General features: G+C 40.9%; 1 long non-coding RNA gene across 10 annotated transcripts in view; it reads right to left on the bottom strand.

Moving 5' to 3' along the window:
• Nucleotides 1-26,495, bottom strand: part of LOC135229524 (uncharacterized) — a 507,916-nt gene that overhangs the window by 355,431 nt on the left and 125,990 nt on the right. For 5 of the 10 annotated variants that reach the window (XR_010320217.1, XR_010320213.1, XR_010320210.1 and 2 more), the window contains one exon: nucleotides 10,809-10,956. This is a non-coding gene — a long non-coding RNA (uncharacterized LOC135229524). Of the gene's footprint in view, nucleotides 1-736; nucleotides 4,957-9,905; nucleotides 10,694-10,808; nucleotides 10,957-26,495 lie in introns of those variants that run through there. The other 5 variants (XR_010320214.1, XR_010320219.1, XR_010320211.1 and 2 more) reach the window with 5 other exon arrangements.

A 26,495-nucleotide genomic window follows, 5' to 3' on the forward strand; every position in this document is an offset into this window, starting at 1 on the left:
ACATCTTCACCCAGGCAGGATGAAACAGTGATACACGAGGAAAAGGCCTTTCTCTAAGACTGTAGATAAAGATGAGGAAAAATCGACCCAGATTGATGAGTGCTACAGAACAAAAGGTCTGACTTCCACCAGAAAAGAGAGCCATGGTAGGACAAGACGAAGGATTTGGGATGAATGGATAAGGTCATAAGGAAGATTCTCCTGAGAAAGCACTTTCTGTCATTTAGTAGATAATTAACCAAAGTTTATTTTGTCAATAAGAAATGTAGGAATAAATGAGGGATGAAACAAAAGAATTCAATTGTAAGTTTGAGAGCTTTCCAGAATAGCTGCAGACAAGGCACTCTTTTGTTCTGGATCTGAACATGATGGAAGGGAAGGAAGCCAGTGGGCAACTGGGGCAGAGAGTATAGGATGGTGGAAAGGGTGGGTAGGAAGAAGCGTACTTCATTATTATATTTTCTACTGAGATGGAATTAATATACCATGTGAAGAACTAAGGAAATTATTCAGGAGGTTCTGGGAGTAGTAGGTTGAAGAGCCCAGAACCCATATCATTGAGGGCAGAAGAAGGGCTGTAGACTCCTCCCTAGATCCAGGAACTCCCCTTCCCCTCCTGTGTCTCCTGCCCACCTCCCTCAAGAGCCTAACAACCCCTAACCACAAACATGGCTACAGGATAGAATTTTTTATTTTCCTACTTTTCTCAACCTGAGCTTCCTCTAGGATCAGTCATGTATCACTCTTTTCAGGCCAGTTTTGTTGCCCTCCCCACTACTATTACCTCTGCTGTCCTCCTCCACCCAGTGCTGCCCTCCACTGACCCTGCTTCCTGCTGCTTCCTGCTTTTCTGACTGGCCTCTAATACCCTTTGAGAGATCCCCCACCCCATCTTCTGTCTGTCACTGGAGCTTACATTCCCCTCCCAAACTCCTTCTCTTTCTTCCTTAACTCGCCAATCATTCCCTCATACTCAGAAAAATACTGACCCTTATGCTGACATATTCAAGCCCTGCCCCCCGCCCCCCCCCACCCACAGGAGGCATGGTTGTGATTTGGCTGCCCTCAGTCTAACCAACACTGAGTTCCTGGTCAGCATCCTGGAGTCCTGGCAAGAAGAGCCAGGTATCTCCAGGAGCATATGGAGGAGGAGACAGGGGCTGAAGAGGCTACCACACCTACTGGTGCTGCTACACATGTGGGAGACCTGGCTGCAGAGGGTGCAGGCATGGCCTCAAAGTCAAAGGAGAAAGCACATGAAGACATGCTAGGACTCTCAGACTGAGAGAAGCAGGATGTGTGGACTGCAAAATATGCACCCTTCAGGGAAGAACTTCATTCAGGCTTCTTAAACCCACCTCACCTGGAAGATCCATCCTTTTAGCCTTGTGCCCCTTCCACGCCCCCTCTAGTACATGGAGAGATCCAGCCCCAGAGCACCAGGGTGGAAGAAGCCCCAGGATAGCTGTCCGAAGACATGAGGTCCACTCAAAAGCCAAGGAGAGAAGAGGACAAGACTCACCTGCAGATAAGGTCTCGGGGCCCTGAGAATGAGCACAATGTTTGTAAGGGAAGAGAAATGGGATTTCAGTGGGACATGGAAGTCTGAGAAAGAGCCTCTGCAAAGGTAGCTCTAAGGGAGGTGTGATTGTGAAGGTGGGCTGGTCACTGAGTTCTTTGTAGTACAAGGTACCAGACAGAACCCAGACTCTGGGGGGAACCTGCCTGCCGGTGAGCAGTGGGCATAAAACCCTAAACCAATGAGAATCGAATCCCTTCCCAGCAGCTTCTGCACAGATCAGTGATGTTTGCTTGGTCTTTCTCTTTTCTGTGGTCTAACCTGATCTGTCCTGAGATCAGAGAGTTGGAATAGAAAAGCCTGACTGAAATGAAATGAGCAAAGAGAAGACAAGGCCTCCTAAATCTGGTGAAGACAGAACACAGATAACCAAAGGTGAGGATGGGAAGAAAGAGATTGAGTTCCAAGTCCCATCCACAGTATCCCAGGGCCTGGGAATCCCTGGAAGTGCCAGAGGTGTGTACTCCCTGGGAGATGTGACCCCAAGTGTCAGAGGAAGCCCTACGGAGCAAGGAAGGGAGGGCAGGGTCTCTAGGATGGGCACTTCCATACAGGCTGCCCATGTGAATTTCTCAGAGTGACCGTGACAGATCCTGAGAGGGACAGTTTGAGGCAAAGGAAAGTAAGTTTTCTGAAGAGGGGTGAATTCCACAGTCTCCTGATAATGAAACAGAAATCCTGTCCTGCTCAGAGGTACTGAGTAGGAGGGATTGTGAATTCCCATCCTGCACAGAGGCTGGCTGGGAAGTTTGACTGTCTAAAGACAATGTGGCCAAAGTCTTTTTTATCTTTCAAAGATATATCTTCAACTTCCTGCAAATTCAATCCTGGAAAAAAGCCTAGAATATACAAGTGTGGGTTTTTCAGGAGAGCAACAAGGGGAGAAGGTGATAGTGGCATATCAGAGAAGGAGAACAACAGTCTAATAGTCCCTGTGTTACTTAATGAATCACACATGGTGTCCAGCATTCTTCCTTATCTGTAGACATGTAAATGCAGTAGATGTTTTAGCAATAACTGAATTAATCCTCACAGAATTCGTTTTGGCCGTTTCCAGGTACAGAGACCAGAAGAAGTCATTAGTTACAAGAGCAAGCAATAATTCGCTGGTCTGAATTTTGTTCAATTTCTGTGTTTGCCCTTCATAGATGGATAAAAGTCTCTGAATCTGGCATTGAAGACAGTGTTTTCTCTATTGTTATGGATTGAATAGTGTCCCCCCAAATGTGTGCCCACCTGGCCAGACCATGATTCCCAGTATTGTGTGGTTGTCCTGCATTTTGTGATCTGATGTAATTACTTATGTGTTGTAAATTCTAACCTCTGTGATGTTAATAAGGCGGGATTAGAGACAGTTAGGTTAATGAGGGAGGACACAATCTACAGGATTAGGGTGAGTCTTGAGTCAGTCTCTTTTGAGATACAAAGAGAAGAGTGAGCGGAAATGAGAGGGACCTCATACCACCAAGGAAGAAGTGTCTGGAGTGGAGCACGTCTTTTTGACCCAGTGTCCACACGCTGAGAATTTCCTAGGCCAGGGGAAGATAGATGACAAGGACCTTCCCCCAGAGCCACAAAGAGAGAAAGCTTTCTCCTAGACCTGGTGCCCTGACTTCAAACTTGTTGCTTCTTAAACTGTGAGAGAATAAGTTTCTGTTTGTTAAAGCCATCCACTTGTGGTATCTCTGCTATCGCCACACTAAAAAAAAAACTAGATAACTAAAAAACACATATATAAAATAGTAAAAAAAAAAAAAAAGTTTCAAATACACACACATACACGTATGATGTTATTAAACTTTAAAAGCTTTTACATTCTTATAACACATTTAACAATAGAGATTTGTATATAGAAGTTTTAATAAGAGCCATCCCCACATAAGTATATTGTACCTGCTCCCCTGAAGTGTCCAGTGTCCAAAGATACATATGTACCCTTTTACACACTTCTTTTTGCCGGGACACATGTAAGTACATTCATTTCTTTGTTTTTATGGAAATTAGGTCACACTCTACCCATGTTTTTCTCTGAATCACTCTTCACTTGGTCAATATCATGAGTCAGAATCAGGCCAGGGGCTGACTGCAGAACAGATGATCAGTTGCTCATATTCACGTTCAAGTTGAAGCTGAAGAAAATTAAAACAAGTCCATGAGTCAAAGTATGCCCTTGAGTATATCAAACCTGAATTTAGAGAGCATCTCAAGAATAGATTTGATGCACTGCACACTAATGATCGAAGACCAGATTAGTTGTGGGATGATAGCAAGGACATCATATATGAAAAAAACAGTCATTAGAAAGACAGGAAAGAAAGCAAACACCAAAGAGGATGTCACAAGAGACTCTGAATCTTGCTCTTGAATGTACAGTAGCTAAAGAGAATGGAAGGAAAAATAAAGTAAAAGAGCTCAATAGAATACCTGAAAGGGAAGCTGGAGAAGACAAAGTATGATAATATAATGTGAACAGATCTGGAGTTAGAAAACCAAAAGGGAAGAAAACACCTGGCATTTCTCAAGCTGAAAGAACTGAAGGAAATATTCAAGCCTCTAGGTGCAATACTGAAGGATTCTATGGGCAAAATATCGAACAACACAGGAAACATCAAAAGTAGATGGAAGGAATACACAGACTCAATACACCAAAAACAATTGGTCGACGTTCAACCATTTCAGGAGGTAGCATAGGATCAAGAGCTGATGGTACTGAAGGAAGAACTCCAAGCTGCACTGAAGCCATTGGCAAAAAACGTGGCTCCAGGAATTGATGGCGTACCAAATGAGATGTTTCAACACACGGACGCAGTGCTGGAGGTGCTCACTTGTCTATTCCAATATATTTGGAAGACAGCTACCTGACCAAATGACTGAAAGAGATCTATATGTGTGCCCATTCCAAAGAGAGGTGGTCCAACGGAATGCGGAACTTATCGAGCAATGTCATTAACATTACATGCAAGAAAAATTTTGCTGAATATAATTTAAAAACAGTTGCAGCAGTACACAGACAGGGAACTACCAAAAATTCAAGCTGGATTCAGAGGAAGACATGGAACGTGGGTTATCATTTCTGATGTCTGATGGATCTTGGCTGAAAGTAGAGACTATCACTAAGATGTTTACCTATTTTTGTTTACTATACAAGCACACTCAACTGTGTGGCTCATGACAAATTGAATAGCTTACCAAAGAATGGGAATTCCAGAACACTTAACTGTAGTCATGCGGAATATCTACGTAGACCAAGAGGCAGTCATTTGAGTAGGGCAAGGGGATACCGTGTGGTTTAAAATCAGAAAGTTGTGTGTCATGGCGGTATCCTTTCACCATACTTACTCAATCTGTATGCTGAGCAAATAATCTGAGAAGCTGGTCTGTAAGAAGAAGAACATGGCATTAGTTTTGGAGAAAGATTCACTAACAACCTATGATATGGAGCTGATACGACCTTGCTTGCTGAAAGTAAAGAGGACTTGAAGCAGTTACTGATGAAGAGCAACCACTACAGCCTTCAGTATGGATTACACCTCAACATAAAGAAAACAAAAATTCTCACAACTGGACCAGTAAGCAACACCATGATAAATAGGGAAAATGCTGAAGTCATCAAGCATTTCATTTAACTTGAATCCATAATCAATGCCCACAGAAGCAGCAGTCAAGAATTCAAACAATGTATTGCATTGGGCAAATCTATTGCAAAAGACCTCCTTAAAGTGTTGTGAAGGAAAGATGTCACTTTGAGGACTAAGGTGTGCCTGAGCAAAGCCATGATATTTTCTATCACCTCACATGCTTGAGCAAGTTAGACAATGAATACGGAAAACCAAAGAACTGATTCATTTAAAATATGGTGTTGGCAAAGAATACTGAATATACCATGGACTGCCAGAAGAATAAACAAATCCATCTGGGAAGAAGTACACCCAGAATGCACCTTAGAAGCAAGGATGGCGAGACTTCGTCTCACGTGCCTTGGACATATTTTCAGGAGGGACCTGTCCCAGGAGAGGCTCATCATGCTTGGAAAAGCTGAGGGTCAGAAAAAAAGAGGAAGGCGCTCAACAACATGAACTGACACAATGGCTGCAAGAATGGGCTCAAACATGGCAATGATTGTGAGGATGGTTCAGGATCAGGCAGTGTTTCATTCTGTTTTACACAGGATCGATGGCCTCTAAGAGCCACAACTAACATATGTAAGCATACGTGTGTGTGTGTGTGTGTGTGTGTGTGTGTGTATACCCATTGCCGTCGAGTCGGTTCCAACTCATAGTGACCCTACAGGACAGAGCAGAACTGGCCCACAGAGTTCCCAAGGAGCGCCTGGTGGATTCGAAATGCTAACCTTTTGGTTAGCAGCTATAGCTATTAACCATTATGCGACTAGGGTTTCCATATAAAAAAAAAAAAATTTATATATATATATATATACACACACGTATATATATACACACACTCTTTTTTTTTTTTCATATATATGTGTGTATATATATATTCTGTTCACCAGTTTTGCATCTCTAGAGATCCCAGGCTAAGATATTTGGTACCTACAGTGGTTCCAGAGGAACCAAATCTTAAGGACGAGTTTTCTGAATTGATTCTCAAGTCTGGCTAATCTTAAAGGCACTGATGACTGCCTCCAGTAGTAAACAGGCTATTGCTAATCCATGGTGGGAGGTGACAATAGAAATACGCAAAATACTACTACCACTGGATCAAATATTTGTGAGAGACAAGGCTCTGCCTGATTACATATTTGATACTTTTCTATAATTTTGTCAGAATAAGAATAATAAGGAAGCTGCTTGGTTGGTCCTGCTTTTGCTAGCCACACTGGTGAATGAAAGAAAAGGACTCAAAGCTCAAGCACCACATACAAGACCTGAAAGCTGCCACTTGTGCCCAGAAAGAAAACCGTATTTCTTATAGTAACAAGGCTAATGCTGCCAAAAATAAACTCAGATTCTTATCATAAGAGTGACTGAATTAAAGCGCCAGTTGAATATCCAACCTCAAATGGTTTCTGAAGTTAAAGTAAGGGCACTGATTGGGAAGAAATGGGATCCTGAAACTTGGGATGAGGACATATGGGCAGATAGTCAGGAAGTGGGGGACAATGAACCTCCAATTTCTGTTGAATCGCTCTTCCTAACAGAACCAGACCTCTTACTCCATCTGAAGAGATTCTCTAACTTTGCCTGCTAAGGCACCCTTCCCAGTAAAACAATTATCCCTTCCACCTCCATCTGATGAGATTACCCCAGCTGTGCCTGAAGTGTCTTGTTTGAGTTGTCTCCTGGGGTGGTGTCTGGGGCATTGCCTGGGGCATCACCTTAGGCAGATGCCTTATAAGACACGGCTGAACATCCCACTGCCACTGCCCATTTTTCCTTCTAGACCTATACCTAGGCTTCAGTCCCAACAAGCCCCAAAAGGTGAGCTATGAAGTGTGACCCAGGAAAAGCTATGCTAAACTCCAAAAGAACTGCTTGATTTTTCTAATATATACATACAGAAACCTGGTGAATATGTGTGGGAATGGCTATTATGGGTGTGGGATAACGGTGCAAGCAACATAAAGGTGGATTAGTCTGAGTTTATTGATATAGGCCCAGGAAGCATAGATTCTTCACTCAGTGTTTCAGCTTGAGAGGTTAGAAAAGGATCTCATAGTTTATTTGGCTGGTTTACTGAAGCATGGATTAAGTGGTGGCCTAAAATAAATCAAGTGGAAATGGCAGATCTGCCATTGTATACTGTAGGAGAAGGTATCCAAAGGCTGAGGGAAATTGGCATGTTAGAATGGATTTATTAGGCTGGACCCACAGACCCACACACGGAGTGCCCAGAGGGCTCTCTTTTTACCATAGCAGTAAGGTACAAATTTGGGAAGCAAGCCCCAGCATTATTGAAGACTTCTGTGGTTGCTATTTTATGTAAGTAAGAGTCCACAGTGAGAACTGCCCTAACTGAATTAAGACACCTGACTACAATGCAGTTGACTGGACCCCATGGTGGTAGCAGCCAAATGGTAGCACTCAATCAACAAAGACAAGGTGGGTGTGGTTACCATAACAGACAGTAGAGTCAAAGCAGTAATCAGAACAGTCTGCTCGCATGGATTTATGGCATTGGCTACTTAGTCATAGTGTCCCTGGGAGTGAAAGAGCTGGGAAATGTACATCTCCTGGTACCTAGCGTCTTAGATATCCAGTGCTTCTGTAACAGAAATACCACAAACGGATGACTTTAACAAAGAAAATTATTCCCTCACAGTCTAGAAGGCTATAAGTCCAAATTCAGGGTGCCAACTCCAGGGGAAGCCTTTTTCTCTCTGTCACTCCTAGGGGAAGGTCTTTGTCACCAATCTTCCCCTGGACAAGAAGGTTCTCAGCACAGGGATCCTAGGTCCAAAGGATGCACTGCTCCTGACACTTCTTTCTTGGTGGTACTGAGGTCCCCCTGTCTCTCTGCTCTTTTCTCTTTTATATCTCAAAAGAGATTGACTTAAAACACAACTTAATCTTGTAGACTGAGCCCTGCCTCCTTAACATAACTGCTTCAAATCCTCGATCATTAACATCATAGAGGTATGATTTACAATACATTGGAAAATCACATCAGCTGACAAAATGGTGGATAATCGCACAATACTGAGAAGCATGGCCTAGTCAAGCTGATATATACATTTTGGGAAGACAGAGTTTAATCCGTAACACCGAGTATGCAGCTATCGACCTGTTAATGCCTTTTTCTCCATACCTGTTTCAAAGTATCACCCGAAACAGTGTGCCTTCTCTCTGACCTAAGTATATAAGGACCAAATAATGTACAGGAATCTCTGTTACATTTTCTCCATCTTACCATTATTTGGCCTCATACGCAGACCCAGTCACTTAATTGCGCAGCAGAATGAAGAGATTAAAGCCCCAACATTCTTGCCAGTGGACCAGGAAGGTAGCTGCTCAGACATCAGAGAGCCTCAGAGAGACAGAGACCAGGCGGCTCAAGAGAGGGATACCATAAAGTTGTTTTTCATACCCCTCCCCACTCCCACAGTTGCATATGCTTTGCTCTGACCCTAAGAAGTAGATCAATCCTTTGAGAACTGCATTATGGGTTAGAACACCAACAAGGTCCCAGACTGAGTGACACTCCCATAGATTACATCCAAATATCACTGCAAAGTCTTCAAAATCTGAACTGACATCTGAGCCACAGCACACAGAAGTTGGGAAAGAACCTGCAGCCTGAACATAACTGGGTCAAGTGATTCCTAAAACAAACAACATCGACATTTTCTGTAAGATTGAAGTAAGACACAGTCTTGGAATCACAGACAAAAACTTTAAAAAGCTACTTTAACCATGCTCAAAGAAGTAACAGGCACAACTTAGAAAAATAGAAAAATACATAGAAACCATTCACAAATGAAAATTTTAGACAGGAAAAACAGAAAAATAGAGATAAAAAATTCACTTGATCAGCTCTACAGCGGAATGCTGTTGACAGACAAAAGGATCAGTGAGATGAAAACAGTTCAATTGAAAATATCCAATCTGAAAACAGAGAACAAATATTGAAAAAAAATGAACAGAGCCTCAAAAAAATTCAAAAATATCTAACATTTATTTATTGGAATTCCATACGGTGTAGAGAAAATATGTGGTGTAGAAAAAAGTATCTGAAGAAATACTGGCTCAACACTTTCCCAATTTGTTGAAAGACGTAAACTTACAGATTCAAGAAGCTATGCAAACTCCAACAAGTTAAACTCACATAATTTTACGCCCAAATGCCTCATTGTCAATTGTGGAATAACAAGGACCAAGAAAATATCTTCAAAGAAGCTAGAGAGAAAACAACTCATTTCACACAGGAGAAACAATTGGAATGACTCTGTATTCATCATCAGAAGCCATGGAGGCCAAAAGGCTGTGAAAACAACATTTTTTCAACACTGAAAGAAAAGAAACATTAACCCAGTGTTCTATAGGCTGTTATTTCCTTCATGAGTAAAGGAAAAATATTGACATTCTCAGGTGAAAGACGCTTAAGAGAATTCATCGCCACCAGACTTGCTCTAAATGAAACACTAAAGGAAGTTCTTCAGGTGGCAGGCTTGGAATTTCAGGAATTATGGCAAGCAACAAAGTGGAAAGTATCTTCGGAAGTTCGCCCTCCACCAAAGATTAGACAGGTCTATAAAACAAACAATAACACACGTGAAGAAAGTGTTTCTTAGTTCAATCATGTGTATGAGACCAAAAGTACAAAACCAGCCCAAAAGCACTGAAAAGAGGGCAGGACAGAACAGGAATCATGGCGGATGGAAACGGGGAACTGGAGCACAGGAGAGGACAATATTGACACATCATGAATATTGCAACCAATGTCACAAAACAATTGTGTATAAACGGTTGAACAAGAAAGTAATTTGCTCTGTAAAGTTTCAAATAAAGCACAATAAAAAATAAAAAAAAGTGGTAGGTATCTGGGTAAACATATTATGCCAACCCTGCTGTCACTGCACAACATGGCGCAGGACTCCCCTCTTTGCAAAGACTTTCTAGCCTATTGGAAAAACTTTGGAATATACTCTTGGTGGCAAATTAGTATTAGAGAATGGGGTTAATTTTGAAAATATGAGATGTCTGTACTCATGCCTGGTGAATAAACTGGATAATAATATTTTCAGAGCGAAATGAGATGTTCTAACAGAAAAATAGGCCTGAATTCCCACCTGGGCCATGAGCCTACTACTCTGAAGGCCTTTCCCAGAGAGGCATTTCAGGCACTTCTAGAGCAGCAGGAGCGCTGGGGAATGCAGGTGTCAACCTCCCCCAGGGCCTTCTCTGAGGGGTAAGTACCTGCTTTAGTACTGAGCTTAGTGGTTCATAAATAGTCATTCTGCATAAGGTCTTCAGGTTCAAGTCTGTAATCCAGCTGGGACTCTGTGTGTGCTGCATCTCTGCATCAAAAGAACATGCTTCTAGAAGCAGAATGCCAGGAGAGAGGCGGTTGGGCAGTTGGCGTTGGGGGGTGCTGCGCAGACAGGGGTGCCCGAGGGAGGCACAATATAGTCATTCTGCAGGAGGTCTAGTCCTTCTGCACAAGAATTAGAATGCTTCTCAATGCACAATAGTTTACATGCAGGACATAAACAAAGTGACTGAAGGACAAAGTTGAATAGTAAACCAAGCCACTCCCTGCCAGTCCTTACCTGAGAGGGTCTTCATCAGGACTTCCGGGGATGGAGAAGGAAACAGTAAACGCTGATTTATTTTACCTCTTCCTTCCTCAAGAAACAGGAACTGGTGTTAAGATGTCAGGTGTCAAGCCCCAAACTCCTCTTCTGGTCTGTATTTAAGCTGTATAATAAAACTGGGAATCAGGCAATCAGCCATGAGCAGACAGACCCAGGAGTATTTCCAGTGCCCCACATCTTTGAGCTCCAGTGAGATCCAGTTCTTAGTCCCTAGATTAGCAGAGGAGCTGAAAGACTGAAATTCTGTGTTTTCAGGCAACTTGGGCTCCAAGCAGGCACTTATTGCTAAAGTCGTATTTCTCTGTGTTAATTTATGATCCTTAACTCAAATCCGGACTTTTAAGCTCATTTTGATAACTCCTCATTAGTCTGCCTAGACAAGAGTCTGCTCACAGTCAGTGATGACAATGGAGGAAACAAAGTCCCTAGCCCAGAGGAGGGACTGTTCCCCAAATTTGGGGCAATGCCCCTGGGGAGCATCGGCGAGGTGCACTGTGGCCTCTGTGGCTTTGCCTTGTGCTCCTGGAATTGCACCCTGGGGGGGCGTCCATATGCAGACGCAGAGTCCGTGGGTGACCACAACTCCTGCCCTTCTGGGTCATCGCCCGGACGCACGTTGCGATATGCTTCCTGCCCCCCTTCCCAGCATAAGTGCTGCGATCACACGTGGCAGAACCAGTTCCCAGGTCCAGACCCTAGGTCTTGCCCTCCTTGGCCTCAGGCTTCCCCTAGTCCTGGGGGAACCCGCAAGCCTGGCGGGTGCGAGGTTAGCACCCGGCTGGGCGGGCTTGGGCCTGTCTCAAAAGGCTCATGGCGCACGCAGGTTCCGCCCCCTTGGAGTCTGCAGGCTTGCAGTGGGCAGCCCGGCATCTCCTGCCTCCCTCGGGTGCCCTCTCTGGGCAGCAGCTCCCCTCCCCCCGCCCCGCCAACCACCCAACAGTCCCACTGCCTGCTTTCTGCTTCTAGAAGCGTGTTCTTTTGATGCACACATGCAGCACACACAGAATCCCAGCTGGATTACAGACTTGAACCTGAAACGCACAACTTTAAAACTACTAGACTGGGGGGGGGGCAGTATTGGCAGTGAAAAAAGGAAAAAAAAAATAAGAAAGAGAACAATTACAAAAAAAGTATTAGAAGACTGTAACCTCACGTTATGGACTCAAGAAGGCTGCGGATACACAACTGCGTAGATAGCATACTGTTGTCTCTTTCTTTGCAAATAAGTCTTAGATGAGGGAATTTGGTACCAGGAATAGTTGCAGAGCCTGACTTTGGGGAAATCTGGGATTGATTAATTGGCTTGCATGAGGCTACAAGCCCTGATAATCAATATTTAAAGATGAGATTCGAGCAATCTAGAACATGCATCAGAATTTTTTACAAGTAAATTAGCACCAGAAGAGGCCTTTAACCACTAAATAAAATGGGTCAGTAGTTCAAGATCTCCCTACAAAGAAAATGGCAGACCTAGATCGTTTCCAGTCAGGTTCCAGCAAACATGCAAGAAACAGTCATTTTAATCTAGTACATAGTCAACAGAGATTAGAAAAACATGAGACACTCCCCTAACTTGATCCTTATGGCTAGTTTAAAAATGATAACAAATTAGAGAAAGAAGGTAGAAGAAGAGTTAGAGGACAAGCACACTCAGTAACTGAGATGCAAAACCCTACACAAGATGCCAGCAAAGGAAATCCAGCAAAGGGTAAACCACGTAACATGCCATGATCAAGGCGGTTTATTGTAGGCATACAAATTTGAGTGAACATTAAAGATTTAGTAATTTCATTCACCACATGCATAGGTGAAAGAAGAGAAGACATATGCTCACCTCAAGAGATGGGGGCAAAGCAGGTTGATAAAATCCAATCACACGGAGAGATAAGGACTAGGAGCAAACATGGAACAGAAAAGGAGTTCCCGAACGTGGAAAACTACAACTAGCATGATAGTTCATGGTGACGGGTGGGACATTCTCTTTAAAATTAATAAAAAATAAAATAAGGATGCTTCTATCATTATTTTTATTAAACATTTAACACTGGAAGTGTAAGCTAATACAAAAAAAGTATAACTGCTATTCATAGATTATAGGGCTGTCTCCATTGAAAACCATAGAAAATATTGGAATTAATAGTAATCATAAATAAAAAATAAATTGAAATTTCAATGCGTCAGCATCAAGCGGACTCTGTCATAGCTCTTAGGTGAAAGCAAAGGACACTGATAGGGAAAGAGCAGGTTCAGGTGGGCTAGACCAAGGAGGGAAGAAAACTGTTCTGCACTGGGCTGAACTTATAAGCACGGGTATGTGTGTTAGTTACCTAGTCCCTCCATAACAAAAAATAACACAACTGGATGGCTTTTAAAGGACAGAAATTTATTTTCTCACAGTTTAGCAGGTAGTAGTTCGAATTCAGGGCATGGCTGTAGTGGGAGGTCCTTCCTTGTCTACCTCAGCTTCTAGTAGATGCCAGCAATCATTTGTGTTCCTGGCCTTCTAGAAGCATCTGTCTTCTTTGTCTGTCTTCCTTTTCACCTGTTTGTGTCTGTGTGTATTCTGCTCCTTTTATAACTAAGAAGAGTTAGGCTTAGGACCCACCCTACATTGGTATGACCTCATTCACATAATAAAAGCAGGCCCCTTATTTCCAAACAAGGTCAGAATTACAGGTACAGGGGTTAGGATTTCCACATACATTTTGGAGGGACACAATTCAATCCCTAACAGTCGACTTACCAGATATTCTGGATTGAGAGTAGTCACATGAACAGCTGAGAGTAGTTCCAATTCTTTGCTACATTCAGTGGCTGAAACTTGTCTCAATGGTCACCCATAGGAATGTTGGAGCAATTTATTGTGCAGGACCTGGCCTACCATTCCTAATCATGTCCATTGTGTGGAAAAACACACACTCCCATCACCGAAGCCTTGAGAAATTCATCGATAAGAACAGAATGGTGGTTGGAACCAAGAATTGTTTCATAGCCTAGATAACATGGTGCAGCTGTTAGATACCCACATGGAGATGTCAAGAATAATACCAACAGCTAATGGTCATTGAGTACCTACACTGGTGCCAGGCACTCCTGTGCTTTCCTTTCATGTTTGCTTTTCATGATGGCCATATGAGGAATGTATCATTATAATGCATAAAGAGGTCAATACAGAGAGTTAGGCTGACATTTGAATACATGAGTCTGGACCCAGGAGGAGTTTGAATGGATGGAGGTATAAACCTCACGTCCTTAGCTACAAATAGACAGCAGTAAACTCACTGAGGCATCCTAGAGGGAGGGTGTCAATAGAGAGAGGAGCAGGCACCAAGGCCAAGGGTACTCGGGTATCTAGAAGCCTGCCAGGTGAACAGCAGCCAACAAGCCTCTCTGAAGTCCAGTGTGGTTCCTGGAGGGTTGTCTGTCCTTGCTCTCAGCTGCATTTCCCCAGTGCTCCTCCCACCTGCACTGGGTTGTCCCCTTCATGACGACAGGGACAGTGTGTACCTTTCACCACTGTATCTGCATAACATAGACTACTTCTGGCCCATGGAATACACTGACTGAATGAAAAATAAACAAACGATAAGGACGTAAAATCCTTCGTAGTTGATACCTTGAAATACATTAAGGGGCTTCATGAGTAAGAGGGAGAAAAATTGATCAGGGCTGCTTCTGAGACCATCCCTTAGGCGTAATGAGTGTTAAACAATAATTAAACAAAGAGATTTAATGGCAGAGATGTATGTTAAAAAGATGTAAGTATAGCTTAAAGATTACTAGAAACATGCACATTATTGCAACTATAGTCAAATCGCTAAAAAACATATACTACGTGCACACAGAATATTATAAAGTAATTTAATGCCCTCATTAAAAAAAAACAAAAAAAATTACCATGAAAAGACTAATGTTGAATGAAAATATCAGGATATAATATCTGTGTTAATATACATAACTGTGTGTGCTAATACACACATAAAACCAGTTGTCACTGAGTCAGTTCTGATTCATGATGACACCAGTGTGCCAGAGGAGAACTGTACTCCATAGGGGTTCCAATGGCTGAGTTTTCGGAAGTAGGCTGCCAGACCTCTCTTTCATAGCAATTCTGGGTGGACCTGAACTCCAACTTTCTGTCAGCAGCTCAAGATATTAACCATTTGCATCAACCAGAGACTCTAATACACATACATGCCAATATAAGCAAGAAAATAGACATATTGGAACGTTAATAATTTATTCTATGCATTACGTATGTTTTCTTGTTTTTTTTTTTTTTTTTTTTGCATACTTTCCCATTGCTTCCAAGTTTTTGAGGAATAGAATGTACTTCTGGAAAAATTCATGAGAGATTTTAAAGTAATGAAATAATTAACAGAAACAGAATGAGTAAATCTGTGGCAAGGCAGCCCAGGAACCCAAGATTACAGTAACACTGGTATGAAAAGCAGAATTGTGGAGTCCTGAAGCTCAGTGGTTCCATGCATCCATCAGGAAAGAGGGAAGAGCAAATGAACAAGGAGAAAATACAGTGAGCCAGAGGAGTGGGAGCCCTCTGTTGTGGGCACAGTTTTCTCATGAAACTTTAGATGGACACAGTGGGTGGGATTATCCACTTCCATCATACAAACATCTTTATTACCCTTGATTTTAACAGAACTATGTTATAAAAACAAATAATAAAATAAAGTATAATAAAAGAATAAATCTCATCAGTGGACTACTATCATTTTCCCCAGCCACTGAGGAGGGCAGGAGACACATAAGGGAAAGAAGATGGAGCAGTGTGAAAACTCATGCTAAGTGGGGAGGAGAGTGTTTCTGAGACAGGCCTTAGCTGCTACCACCTAGGGAAGTAGGCAGCCATGCACAACCAACTGGAAGAAATGGTACATTATTTCTGAGACCTACTCCAGCTCATAACAAATTATGGATAACATGGGGAAGAATGAGATTTCCAGGACACTTAACTGTTTTTATGAGAAACCTGTACATAGAACAAGAGGCAGTCATCTAAACAGAACAAGGAATACAGCATGGCTTAAAGTCAAGAAAGGTGTGCATCACCGTTGTATCCTTTCACCATATGTATTCAACCTGTATGCTGAGCAAATAATCTGAGAAGCTGGTCTGAAGAAGAAGGCATCAGGATTGGAGGAAGACTCATTAATAACCTCAGATATGCAGATGATACAATCTTGCTTGCTGAAAGTGAAGAGGCCTTAAAGCATTTACTGCTGAAGATCAAAGACCACAGACTAACAGCCTAACAACTGGACCAATAAGCAACATCATGATAAACGGAGAAAATGTTCACGTCATTAAGGGCTTCATTTTTACTTGGATCCACAATAAACACCCACGGAAGCAGCAGTCAAGAAATCAAACGACACATTGCATTGGGCAAATCTGCTGCCAGAGGCCACTTAAAGTGTTCAAAAGTACAGATGTCACCTTGAAAACTAATGTGTGCCTGACTCAAGCCATGGTGCTTTCAGTCGCCTCATACGCACACGAAAGGTGGGCAATGAATAAGGAAGACCAAAGAAAAATTGAAGGCATTGAATTACGGTGTTTGCAAAGAATATTGAATATACCACGGACTGCCAAAAGAATGAACAAATCTGTCTTGAAAGAAGTACAGCCAGAATATTCCTTAGAAGCAAGAATGGCGAGGCTTCATCTCACATATTTTGGACATGTTGTCAGGAGAGATCAGTCCCTGGAGAAGCAGGTCATACTTGGTAACAAGTGGCCACAACAATTGGCTCAAACATAACGACGACTGTGAAGGTGACGATAGGTAGTTTAACATACATTTTGACCCATATGAATTAAAATTTAAACAATTATTTCATGCCTTTTTGTAGGGGTTTTAGAATACACAATTAAAATAAATGTAAACAATTAATAGAAAAAATCTCTGAAAATAAAATTTAATTTTTTTAAATCACTGCTCCATACCCCAAATCTAAATGGCTTGATATACAGCACTGGTCTTTGTGATTCACAAAAAGCAGGTACCAATTCCTGAACAAGAACTGAAGTGACAGGAGAAACTCCCCATGCTGTTATAGCCCGGAGTATGGGCCCTAATCCAGTGATCTGTCTTCATTAATTCCTTTTCATTTCATCTCTGTGAAAGAGGGGAGGGAGAAGGTGAGAGAGGGTTACATGTGCCTATTCTGTTCTTTAGCATCCAGTTCACTGCCAGGAACAAGTATTCGTAAGAGTCTAAAAAACGTTAAAGTACAAATAAGGAGGAAAACCTCCTAGTATATATATGTATTAGGTGGCACAAAGAGTTAAGTGCTCAGCTACTAACTGAAAGGTTGGCAGTTTAAATCCACTCAGAGTTGCCTTGGAAGAAAGGCCTGGCAATCTACCTCCAAATAGTCACAGCTATTGAAAACCGTATGGAGGGCAGTCCTACTCTGAAAACTCACGGGGTCGTCATGAGTGAAAATCTCCTCAACGGCAACTGGATTGGTAATCTATATATGGCATAAATGTTCGGAAAATTAGTTTCTGGACATATACACGGCATACAGAATACACTGCACATTAGTATTATGTGCCAAAACCCACTGTCATCAAGTCGATTCTAACTCAGTGACCCCAAAGGACAGAGTAAAACTGCCCCATAGGGTTTTCACTGAAGCAGACTGCCACATCTGTCTCCTACAGAGAGGCTGGTGGGTTCGAACCACTGACCTTTCAGTTAGCAGCCAAGTTCTTTAACCACAGAGCCACTAGGGCTCACTGCTGTCATGTACAGTGATTACATAAGCAAATTCTGAAACAAACTGCCTGGGTTTAAATCCTAACTCAATTTATCAGCTGGGTGATCTGGGCACGTTACTTTACCTCTCACTGCCTCAGTTTCCCATTTCTAAAATGGGTCTTATGCAAAAGGTTGTTACGCAGGTTAAATAAAACACACAAGGCACTTAGAAAAAGGCCTTACACACAGAATGAACACAATAATTTTTAGCTTTCATAATTATTAAGGGAATACAAACAAATGGCTAGGTTGAAGGAACTTCCATTGAAAAAGAGTTGAGTTCCAAAATTCATGTGTAAAGTCATTTACATCAACTGTTAAAGTTGTATGTTTAGATTCAAGTGATTACTGAGGTGTGTTATGATCTTGAACAGAGTTCTGGGGACTATACAGGCAGACTCTGCATGCCCTTCTCCTGCACATCCATTCCATCTCCCTTGGAGCCCAGACGTCATGTTATCAATTAAACCCCTCCCACGCTGGTGGTGTACTGTTTAAGAGCTACGGCTGCTAACCAAAAGGTCATCAGTTCAAATCCACCAGGCGCTCCTTGGAAAGTCTATGGCACAGTTCTGCTCTGCCCTATAGGGCCGCTATGAGTTGGAATAGACGCAGTGGCAATGGGTTTTTAACGGGTATGAGGTAACTGTTCAGTGCTTAAAGACGTACCAAAAGCAACCACTAACACAAAAGTATAGTAAAAGGTTCTTATTTCAGAGTAGCAAAACCTTAGTTTCTAACACAGTGGTGAATTAGGGTGGACTGTGGATCAAGAGGAGCTCTGGTGGCATAGTGGTTAAGAGCTCAGCTGCTAACCAAAAGGTCAGCAGTTCGAATCCACCAACTAGTCCTTGGAAACTCTATGGAATAGTTCTATTCTATGCTATAGGGTCTCTATGAGTTCAAATCAACTAGGGTCTCTATGAGTTGGAATCAACTTGATGGTGACAAGTTTGGTTTGGTGGGTGTCATGGATTGAATTATGACCCTAAAAAATGTGTGTCTCAACTTGGTTAGGCCATGATTCCCACTATTGTGTAGTTGTCCTCCATTTTGTGATTGTAATTTTACTGTAAGAGGATTAGGGTGGGATTGTAACACCACCCTCACTCAGGTCACCTTTCCCTGGGGTGTGGCCTGCACCACCTTTTATCTCTCCAGAGATAAAACGAAAGGGAAGCAAGCAGAGAGTTGGGGGCCTCAGACTATCAAGAAAGCAACACCAGGAGCAGAGCACGTCCTCTGGACCCAAGGTCCCTGCACCTGAGAAGCTCCTTGACCATGGGAAGGCTAAGGACAAGGACCTTCTTCCAGAGCCGAAAGAGAGAGAAAGCTTTCCCCTAGAGCTGATGCCTTGAATGTGGACTATTAGCCTACTTTAATGTGAGATATTAAATTTCTCTTGGTTAAAGCCATCCACTCATGGTATTTCTGTTATGGCAGCACTAGATGATGAAGACAGTGGGTCAAGGTGGAAGGGGTGGATGAAGGACAAAAAAAGAAAAATGGACAACAGGAGAAATATAAGAATTCAGAGAACTGTGAAAATTTAATTCCTGAATATACTTTCTTTCTCCTCCCTATAACTGGAAGGACTTTTCTCATATACAGCACATAAGTAAATCCTTGCAATATTTAAAACACTTAGATTTTTGTAAAACTCATTCTCTGAAAACTCATGGTGGCCCCATTAATTTCTGGCTTAAAAACAACTCAGAACTAAAAAGAAGCATAAATAAATAAATAAAGGCACTGCTGTCATTTGCGGGTGATGTTCTTTTCCTGCTATCCACAACCCACACACTCGGGTTAATTTTCCAGGGTCAGTGTTCATAGACCATCCTCTTTCTCTTACCACCACCCCACCACCCTTAATTATTTAGAAAAGGCAGGGCCAGTCAGTGCTCCAAACATCAAGTTTTCTCTCCAAAATGCCAACTCGCACTTGGGGAGCAGGCTACATTCTCAGCTGTCAGCACTTCCACTAGCCCCTGCAGATAAGGAATGTGTCTCCACTGAACTGTTCATTGTAATTAAAAAAAAAAAAAAAGTAAAAAACTGTTTCTTAAAAAAAAACAGGCATTTCCCTATTACCCACCCACCCCACTCTCCCACACCCAGTGCTCCCTCACCACACACACACTCAAATATTTCATACCAAGGGTGTGTCCCAAGCACGGGGTCTGGCTCCGCTCTTCTTTTACACCCCTTGGAGGCCTCTGGAGAAACCATACCTTTGGTTGGCAATTCCCTGAACCCTGCCTATTCAAGCTGGCACTTATTCAAAAAGGCAGGTGAGTCTTCAAGTCAGGTTTTTAAAAGGAGTTTAAGAGGTGCCAGGTGATATGCCTACTCACCCTCAAATTTCTCAAAGGTAATAATTTCTTCAAATGTTTACAATGTCTCAACTATGGGTTAATTAAATCCCTTAGGATGGTGGGCATAGGAAAATCCTCCATCTCAATGCCCCCCATTTCGAAAAAAAAAGAGGGGAATCTCCAAAATTACAAATTTCAATTTCTACATACTTGATTGAACTAAGGAGTAAGTTCCTCACATGTGTTATTCTTGGTCTGAGTCCTGGTGGTGCAGTGGGTAAGAGCTCAGCTGCTAACCAAAAGATCTGCAGTTTGAATTCATCAGCTGCTCCTTAGAAACCGTATGGGGTAGTTCTACTCAGTCCTATAGGGTTGCTAAGAGTTAGAATTCACTGGATGACAATTGGTTTGTTTGCTTTTCAATCTTTGGCTGAAAGGTGAACTTTGTTATCAATTTATTAAATCAACTGGTAATTTGCTGGATATTTCTCATACAGGAACTTATGATGTCTTCAAATCCAGCTAATCAGGTTTAGGGAGAGAGAAACTTCTCTACCTTAGCTTCCCTCCCATTCCCACACCTTTTTCATTGATTTCCATGCCCTGTTTAAGTAACGTCACTCATCACTTCTCACTGTCTAGGTTATCTGAGCCAATTCATGGCAGTCAATTCCACCTGAGCCCTAGGATACCCTCATTTACATACTCTGCCCTGTTCCTTCACCAATGGCTGACCTCACATCTCCCCTTGAATGTCTACTAGGCATCTCAAACTTAATGTGGTTCAAACAAAATTCTTCGTCCAAGTGTCTTATCTACCTCCCAGTCTTCCTTATCTCAGCAAATGTTCTCACTATCCTCTGGGTCGTTCAGGACAAAAACCTAGAAATCATCCTTGATTTCTCTCCTTTATTCAAATCTTGCATCCAATCCATTGACATATTCTGGACTCTTGGCACTACCTTAACATAAATCCTGACTCTATCCACTTCTCACTACCTCCACCTTACATCCACCATCATCTCTTGGTTAAAACTGGACTCCATGCACCGATCTTCCCTCTTACAATCTACATAACAGCATCATTTCAGTGGCTTCTCATGGCAATTAGGAAAAATTCCCAAATCCTTCCCATGGTCTTTCATGATGCGGGGCTTGCTCACCATACTAACCTCATTTCCTAACAGTCTTCCCTCGGTTCACTCCACACTAGCCATGACTTCTTTCCTGAGCTTCCTCAAACGTGCCAAAACACTTGGTTATTTAAGGGCCTCAGAAACAACTCTTTCCTTTATTGGCAATATCCCTCCCTTCAGAACTTCATACAGCTATTCTCTCCTTTGATATAGGTCAGTTATCTCCTCAAATATCCTGCTCCCAGAAGCCTTTACTATTAATCTAAAACAGCTCACCCCACTCATTCCCTCACATGCAACTCTGTCTTATTTTCAAAATATTTAGCTCTCCTTGACATTTTTTGTTAATTATTACCTGTATTTTTTCTGGTTGAGAATATATGCAGCAAAACATACACCAACTCAACAGTTTCTACCTGTACAATTTAATAACACTGGCTACATTCTTGAAGTTGTGCAACCATTCTTACCCTCCTTTTCTGAGTTGTTCCTCTGTCATTAACATAAACCCACTGCTCCTTAAGGTTCCTATCTAATCTTTTCAGTAGCTGTTGGCAATCTGATGCCATGTAGACAGTTCTTAAAAGAGCATATGCTCAAGGTAGACCATTTTTATTAGTTAAGTAAGCTAATGTTCTGGAGCCCTCATGGCACAGTGGTTAAGTGATACGGTAGCCAAGCAAAAGAAGAGCAGTTTGAATCCACCACCTGCAGCTTGGAAACTCTATGGGGCAGTGCTATTCTGTCTTACAGAGTCTCTGAGTTGGAATCAACAGCAACAGTTTGGTTTTTTCTTTTTCATACTTCGGTTTTAAGATGATTCAAGGGAATGCTTTTGGTGTAATGTTTAAAGATTATCTCACGGCAATAGTTTCAGGAGTTCATTCACCCTCAGTGGCTCCAAAAAGTCTAGGGTTCATTTGAAATTCTGTTCTGCATTTTCCCCCTTTTGATCAGGGCTTTTCTATGGACTCTTTGATCAAAATGTTCAGCGACAGCAGCCGGGAACCTTCTGGTTCTTCTGGTCTCATGGCATGCTAGACGTTCTTTTAAAAAACATGAGTGGATGCTGAAGGTTATCAAATACTTATTTTATTACACCTATTAATATAATCACATTTATTTTTCCTGTACATATGGCAAATTATACTGATTCATTTTCGAATGTTAAACTAACCTTGAATTCTTGGGATAGACCCAACTTGGTCATAATATATTCTTCTTTAGAGTATTGCTGGATTTGTTTTGCCTATTTATTTTTATATTTTGCATCTATGTTCATCAGTGACATTGGCCTGTAATTTTCCCATCTTCTGCTTCTCTTGTCAGGTTTTGGTATCAATATTCATTCTACAAGCTTTATAAAATGAGTTTGGGTATATATTTCATTTTATATTGAAGAATTTGTGAAATATTTCTTGAATATTTGGCAGAATTTGCAGGAAAAGCCATCTGATATGAAGTTTTCTTTTTGAGAATAGTTTGAGCTCTAATTCAATTCTATTAACAGTTGTGGAATTACTTTTGCTTCCTGTTTCTTCTTGAATCGTTGTTATTAACTTACATGGTATGATACGTTTGCCTACTTTACCTAAATTTGCAAATTTATTGGCTAATACGGTTCATAACATTCTCACATTATCTTTATGTTCTGCAAGATCTGTAGTCATTTTCTTTCTAATTCCTGATATTCGTTTTTTATATCTTCATTCTTTTTCACTTGATCAATCTTGCCTAAAGTTTGTCAATTTTACTAGCATTTTCTAAGAATCAACTTTAGTCTTTGTTGATCGTCTGTTGCATGTATTCAATCATTAATAGAAACAAAAATTCCTATGAATGTTCGTTTCTGGTTTTTTCCCAACATTTTGAATGGATGTTTAACTCACTTATTTTTCAAGATTTGTTCTTTCCAATTATATTTTTAAGGCTATAAGTTTCCTATATTATATTGTCTGTACTGCACAAATTTTTATATGCACTATGTTCATAATTGTTCACTTCAAAATGTATTCTAATTTTCATTATGATGTCTTTTTTGACTCATAGTATTTTAAAATATCCGAGCACATGGAGATTTTGTATTTTCATTTTCTAAGATGTTTTTTTTTTTTTTAATTATGGTGTACTTACATAAAAAAAAATGGAGATTTTGTATTTTCATTTTCTAAGATGGTTTTTTTTTTTAATTATGGTGTACTTACATAGTATCCTCTATGTTATTGCAGACTCTTGAAATTTGTTGAGACTTGCTTTATAACACAGTATACAGTTAATTTTTATACACACTATGTATGTGCATGAGATGAATGTATATTCTTTCATGGTTAGATAATACACACACATACACATATATCAATTTGGTATTTTTTTACATGTTAAATCTTCTGTATCCTTGATAATTTATGGACTTCTATGTTTCTGAGGGGTGTGTTAAAAATCTATTATGATGCATGATGTCAAAAGGAGCCCCAGTAGTGCAGTGGATAAGCACTCAGCTCTTAAACCTTTTGATTTGATCCACCAACTACTCCACAGGAGAAAGATATGACCGTTCCCTTCCATAAAGATTACAGCCTTAGAAACCTTTGGAGAAGTTCTACTCCATCCTATATTCACTATGAGTCAGAATTGACTCAACAGCACACAAGAAAAAATGTATAATGTGATGGAAACTCAGAAGTACGAAGCTAAAAAGAATTGGTCCTACCTCCAGGGTCAAAGGATGAAGGACAGAGAAAACAGCAGAGACATCCAAAAGCTTGGAAAAAGGGCTGAGAGGACAATGGTTGGTAGTTTAAGGGCTTTGAAGGGCTACCATATATACTGAGGAATCTGAAGTGCAATGTTCTTGCCTAAGGATGAAGATATGCTCATAAAGATCCTGACAAAGCTTTAGGCTTGCACCTCTGGCTGATCTTTGGGCTCCATGGGGGCAGGAAGTGAAGGCTAGGGCAGAGTTTTAGGCACTCTTGCTTAGCATTGAAAGAACGCGCCAGTTCAGAGCCAATCTGCAAAGACTGGGATAATGTTACTTTTTCTTTTTGGCTACAAGCGTTTAAAGAAAGCACTGTCAGGTCATGAACTGACTGCTGAGATAACAGAACAGAACTTCAGTGTCCACACATGAGAAGACATACAATCTCTGCAGAAATAGTTTGGAAACATCACTAAGCAAATGGATGACTGGCCCTCAACAATTAAAAAAAAAAAAAAAAAAGCAAACCCTAATGACAGGAGGGAATCTGATTTCCAGAGTTACATTATAATATTTAAGATATCCAGTTTGCAACACACTATTCTAAGTCATAAAAAGAAAAAAGAAAAGGATGGTTCATTTGTTAAGAAGAAAGAAAGAAGAGAAATGAACAGAAAGCATCCCTAAGGAAACACAGATATTGGGATTACTAGACAAAGATTTTAAACCAATTGTCTTAAATTTCCTCAAAGAGCTAAACAAACCATAAACACACACACAAAAAAAGGAAACCAAGAGAAGAATGTATGAACAAGTAGAAAACATTAATAAAGAAATATTATACAAAAGAACCAAATAGAAATTATAGAGCTGAAAAGTTGAATAGCTGAAATAAAAATTTCATTAGAGGAGCTCAACAGCAGATTTGAGCAAGAAAGCAGGAAAATGTAAACTTGAAAAAGCACAACTGAAATTGTTCTAACTGAGGAGCATAAAGGAAAAAGAATGAAGAAAATGAACAGAGCCTAAGGGACCTGCGGGACAACATCAAGCATACCAACATACTCATTAAGGAGTCCCAGAAAGGAAAGAAAGATGAAAGGACAGAAAGAATATTTAAAAATGTAATGACTGGAAGTTTCCCAAATGTCACCTAGATATCCAAGAAGCTCAATAAACTCAAAGGACAGTAAATACATAGATATCCACAGACAGACATAATCAAAATGTCAAAAGACGAAGATAGAAACTTGAAAGCAGCGACAGATAAGTGACCCCTAATGTACAAAAAATTTTTTTTTTTTAATGTACAAGAGAGTCTCAACAAGTTTAACTGTTGATTTTTCATCAGAAACCATTGAGACAAGAAAATAGTCGAATGATGTATTTAAGGTACTGGAAAAAAAATACAGAAACAAAACTATGAACCAAGATGTCAATATCTAGCAAAACTATCTTTCAAAAATGAAGGTGAAATTAAGACATGCCCAGATACACAAAACCTGAGGGAGGGTGTTAGCAGCAGAACTGCCTTATGAGAAATGCTACAGGGAATCATCCTGGCTGGCACGGAAGGACACTAGACAGTAACTTGAAGCCATAAAAAGAAACGAAGACTCTGTAAAGGTAACTACTTAGATAAAACAAAGTCAGTAATATTTTTATATCACGCCTCTCTTTTTCTCATATATGATTTAAAGCACAAATGCATAAAAATACTTATACATCTCTCTTAATGGACACACAATGTATAAAGATGCAATTTTTGTAACAGCAACGTAAGTAGGGGAGGTAACTGAGCTGAATAAAAGCAGAATGTTGTATACTGTTGAAGCTAAATTTGTATTAATTAAAAGAAGATTGTTATAAACATAAGATATTAATTGTAATCCTCATGATCACCACTAAGAAGTTAAAAAATATAAGGAAAGGAAATAAGGAGAGGATCAAAATTGTACACTTGAAAAAAATCAGTCAAACACGAAAGTGGACGGTAGTGAAGAAAATGAGAAACAAAATACGTATATGACCTACTACAAAGTAGAAGACATAAGTCCTTCCTTATCATTAATCGCTTTAAATTTAAATAGATTAAATTCACAATTGGGATCATTAAAGTTGTGTGTCAACTTTGTTGGACCATGATTCTCAGTGCTTTGGCAGTTATGATGTAGTTTAGCAGTCGTATAACGATGCAATCATTTCCATGATGAGATGTGATATAATGTGATTACCTCCATGATGGGATCTGCTGTGAGTAGCCAATCAGATGTAAGGGAGTTTCCTCGGGGGTGTGGACTGCATCCAATATAGGTGGACTTTCTGGCAAGGCTCTTGAGTTTTTGCTCACTCGGAATCCTGCAGCTGGCTCCTCTTCATCTGATCTCAAGTTTTTGGGACTTGAACTCTCAGCTTACCTTCCAATTTTGGGATTCACCAGCCTCCGCAGTCTGTGAGCCACGGCCTGCCAGCTTACCTGCCGATCTTGAGATCTGTCAGCCTTTGCAGCCTGTGAGCCACAGACCTGTTGTATGACCTGCAGATCTTGAGTTCTGCAGTCCCTGCATCTATGTGAGTCAGGAGAAGCCACAAGCCTGACCCATGGACTTGAGACTTACCAGCCTCTACAGCCTCGTGAGCCATTTTCTTGATATAAAGCTATTTATATATAAATATATATATATACACCTCACTGGTTTTGTT

Source organism: Loxodonta africana, unplaced genomic scaffold (genome assembly GCF_030014295.1).
Source record: "Loxodonta africana isolate mLoxAfr1 unplaced genomic scaffold, mLoxAfr1.hap2 scaffold_34, whole genome shotgun sequence".
Lineage (NCBI taxonomy): Eukaryota > Metazoa > Chordata > Mammalia > Proboscidea > Elephantidae > Loxodonta > Loxodonta africana.